This window comes from Babylonia areolata, chromosome 1 (assembly GCF_041734735.1).
Source record: "Babylonia areolata isolate BAREFJ2019XMU chromosome 1, ASM4173473v1, whole genome shotgun sequence".
Classification (NCBI taxonomy): Eukaryota; Metazoa; Mollusca; class Gastropoda; order Neogastropoda; family Buccinidae; genus Babylonia; species Babylonia areolata.
In genome coordinates, this window is record NC_134876.1 from 85,583,875 (window position 1) to 85,588,673 (window position 4,799).

Here is a 4,799-nt window from a genome sequence, read left to right on the forward strand (position 1 = left end):
CCACCCCCAAAGCAAAACCTGTTCGAAATCTCAAGCGAGATCAAGTGAGAACCATTTATCCTTTTCAGACACGTGAAAGCCGACTCAAGGTTCATACCTATTCATGGAGTATGAATAGAGTACCACATCCAGCAGTCCCTGCCCCCCACCCCCACCCCCCACCCCCACCCCCCACCCCCTCCAAAAAAAACGTACATTGTGATGTTTGTCGCATCTATACTTCTGACGTCCAAAGCAGATGTCATGTCCAAATTATGAGGAATTGATTGAAAATCACCTCAGAAGCACAATGCTTCGTAAATAGCTTTTAGTTATTTACTTTCGTGTGTATGTGCGGACGCGCGCGCGCGCGTGAGTGTGAGTGTGTGTGTATGTGTGTAACTCTGTATGTGTAACTCTGTGTGTGTGTGTGTGTGTGTGTGTGTGTCTGTCTGTCTGTCTGTCTGTCTGTCTGTCTGTCTGTCTGTCAGTGTCTCCCTGTCTGTCTAGCTGCTTATCTATCTGTTATGTATCTGCCTTTGTATGCGTGCGTGTATGCTTGTGCAGTTTATAACTTTAGCAACAAACCAATCTGCAGAGCTATTTTGTTCTGTTATCCCTCTACATATAAACACATACAAATCAGCATATATATATGATGTATGTATATATATATATATATATATATATATATATATATATATATATATATGTGTGTGTGTGTGTGTGTGTGTGTGTGTGTGTGTGTGTGTGTGTGTGTTCATATGTAATTTAGTGTATATGTGTTGTGTGGTCACTGGTTCGAATGTAGCTTGTTTTCTCAAAAAACAACAACAACAAACAACAACAACAAACAAACAAAAAACGGAACATGCTGCTAATTCAAACAAAAATGTGCAACATGAACACCCTTTTAACACTGCCCTTGTAACATACACACATATATATATATATATATATATATATATATATATATATATATATATATATATGTATAGGAAAGGATAAGTGGAAGGGAAACACTGAACACAGACGCAGACACAATTCGTATCATCAACAGGACACACAGGAACTGTATATATTGCGTTTAACTCTCTCCATACGAACGGCGAAAGAGACGACGTTAACAGCGTTTCACGCCAATTACCATCATCAAAATATTGCAAGCGGAAGGCTCTTATACTGAAGACGTGAATGTTGACAAAGAATACCACAATTCTGACGACGGAAGCTAAAGGTTGGGTCATTCAGACACCCACTGGACATCCGAGGGGTATGTGTAGAGGAGAAGAGAGAGACTGGCCGTACTGAGTGAGTTAACTCTTCTCCTTTCCCTTCTCATCTTCTCATTTTCTTTCTGTCTTTAAAAAAGAAAAAAATCAAGGTCGGTAGAAGGTGCCTTTTGCATTCCATAACTCAATCTCGGCCTCCTCTACCACCACCACCACTACCCCAACACAATCTCTCTCGCACTCACTCACTCCCCCCTCCTCTCTCTCTCTCTCTCTCTCTCTCTCTCGCTGGTTGCTACTATTTTACTTCAAAGAAAGAATGATGTTTTCTATCAATATTTGACTTCATAATATTCATTCGTTTATTCATTACGTTTTGTTATGCAATGAAAAAATATGTTGACGAATAGCATCCACGTCATAGGAACCGCATGGCCAATGACATTAAAATGTCAAAGTGTCAAAACTCTCTCTCTCTCTCTCTCTCTCTCTCTCTCTCTCTCTCTCTCTCTCTCTCTCTCCATCCTCACCGAACTTCTTTCCATTCCTCCTTCCTCCTTCATCTAGTAACTTTTCCCAATGATTGCTTGCTTACATATTAGATGTACTCTCTAAAGGACTGATGCTCTCTCTCTCTCTCTCTCTCTCTCTCTCTCTCTCTCTCTCTCTCTCTCTTTCTTTCTCTCTCTGTCTCCCTCTCTGTCTCTGTCTCTCTCTTTCTCTCTTTCTCAGAATGGTCATACCGTGTTCAAGAAAGCGATCGTTTCGGGTTTTATAAGCTTTCTCTCTCTGTCTCCCTCTCTGTCTCTCTCTTTCTCTCTTTCTTAGAATGGTCATACCGTGTTCAAGAAAGCGATCGTTTCGGGTTTTATAAGCTTTCTCTCTCTGTCTCCCTCTCTGTCTCTCTCTTTCTCTCTTTCTTAGAATGGTCATACCATGTTCAAGAAAGCGATCGTTTCGGGTTTTATAAGCAGTTCGATTATATGCATTCTATTCCAACTTATCTGTCAATGAAAATGGATAGGCATTTAAAATACATCAGAACAATGTTCAGATTAGGGATTTCCGACATCTTACTGCATTGTCTTCGCTGTTATAAGTTCAGTGTTTGTGATCTTATTTGTCCATTATGCACATGTGCTGAAGAAACTGAATTTCATTTTGTTTTATGCTGCTCTGCTTTGGAAGACCTTAGATTTCAGTTAATCCCGCAAAAATATTACACACGCCCAACTTCATTTGGACTTGTTTTGCTTATGTCATCGACAAACGAAACCATTATAAAACAGTTTGCTGTTTACTTGTATAAAGTATTTAAAATACGCAATGCATTATGTAGTTAATTATCATTTGTTGTGTATTCTCAGCTTGTAGTTAAACATTTACTGACGTGTATTGTTGGTAGTATGCCTTTATTGATGTGGATTATTGTTCACTGTAACCACTTCATGAGGGGCCATGGCCTTATTGAATAAATCATCCATCCATCCGTCCATCCATCCATCCATATATATATCTCTCTCTCTCCTCTCTCACTATCATATACGTGCACACAGACACACGCATGCACGCGCGCGCGCACACACACACACACACACTCACACACACACATATGCGCGTGCGCTAGCACATCTACCACCATGCTCATAGCACTACAAAATCACACACACACACACACACACACACACACACACACAATCAACAATGACTTGCACATACTTGAAAACCACCGCCTCCCTAAGCCATCCTTCCTCCCACCCCCAACTCCACCCCCACCCCCACCCCCCGCCCCTGACCTACATTCCCTGTACACCCCATACCACAACTACCAACAAAGTTGCTAATAAACAAATCTTCAACTGTCAACACCACACACACACACACACACACACACACACACTACGACGTAAACGTTGACCAAACCGTTGACAACTACATACCTCCCAGAGCCCCATTTCCCTCTTTTAAAAAAAACCCCTTCATCATCAACAACAAACAATCTTACCATGGCTTCCCACCTCACTATTAGAAGGGATTAGTTCCACCCTGTCCACCCTGGTTCAAGCTAGGGGTGTATTATGTGTCTGTGAGCAATGGAAGGGGGTTGGGTGGTGAAGGGAGTGGGGTGGGGGGGGAGGTTGGGGTTGGGGTTGGGGTCTCAAAAGATAAGGTTACGTATTCCTAACAGAAAGAGGGGAGGTTTCTCAATAGAGTCGTCACACACACACACACACACACACACACACACAAGCAATCGACTGACAATTCACTGAGGACAGAGGTAGCGGTTGGCTTCGTGTGGTCTTCTTTTCCAGTATCTTCTTCCTTTTTCTTCGCGATCCGTCAAGCGGGCGTGCAAGTTCTGTTCGAGTTCGAGCGCCATACCCTACCGGTGACGTCAATATATTTTCAATTCTTTTTTTTTTTTTTTTTTTTTTTTTTAATAAAACTACTGTGAGGATAGGAAGCAGTGTATACAGTGAGGTGCGAGTTGGAGGCTTATAAGGGGTGTCGTCGTGTTGTGGGTGTGGGTGGTGGTTGTTGGTGGTTGTTGGTGGTGGTGGTACCTTCTTGAAATCAGCAGGAAGCAGCTGTGTTGGTGTTGTGTAGAGTTTAAATCTGTCTTCTTTCTTCATTGTGTGTGTGTGTGTGTGTGTGTGTGTGTGTGTGTGTGTGTGTGTGATTATTTCAGACTTCTTGTTGCTAGTCCTTTCTTACTGTGAAGCGGTGACACAATACAATAAACGAAACGAAACGAAACGAAATATTTTATTCAAATAAAGGCCAAAGCCCCTTACTGGAAGGGGTAGTATGTGTGTAACACATGTACATTGAAATATAGGAATTCTAACAGTCATACTAACTACCACAACAACATACTACACATACCATAACACAATAAAGAAAGAAAGCCGGACAGAAAGAAAGAAATAAAGACAGAAAGAAAGAAAGACAGAAAGAAAAAAAAAAGAAAAAAAAAAAGGAACAGTCAATACTCCAGTTAGAAAGAACCCCTTCGTGCCAACCACCCTCTCTCTCTCTCTCTCCCCCCTCTCTCCCGTCTCTCTCTCTCTCTCTCTCTCTCTCTATCTATCTGTCTCCCCCGTCTCTATCTCTCTCCCCCGTCTCTCTCTCTCTCTCTCTCTCTCTATCTATCTATCTCTCTCTCTCCCCCCTGTCTCTCTCTCTCTCTCTCTCTCTCTCTCTCTATCTATCTATCTATCTATCTATCTGTCTCCCCCGTCTCTATCTCTCTCCCCCGTCTCTCTCTCTCTCTCTCTCTCTCTCTATCTGTCTCTATCTATCTATCTCTCCCGTCTCTCTCTCTCTCTATCTCTGTCTATCTATCTGTCTCCCCCGTCTCTATCTCTCTCCCCCGTCTCTCTCTCTCTCTCTCTCTTCTCTCTCTATCTATCTATCTATCTATCTAATATATCTCCCCCGTCTCTCTATCTCTATCTCTTTCTCTCCCCTCTCTCTCTCTATCTCTATCTATCTATCTCACCCCCCCCCCCAAACTCCCCTCTCCCCCCTCTCTCTCTTTCTCTTCCAGTCACGTTACAGCTAGCTATTTGCTGCGCACGTTAG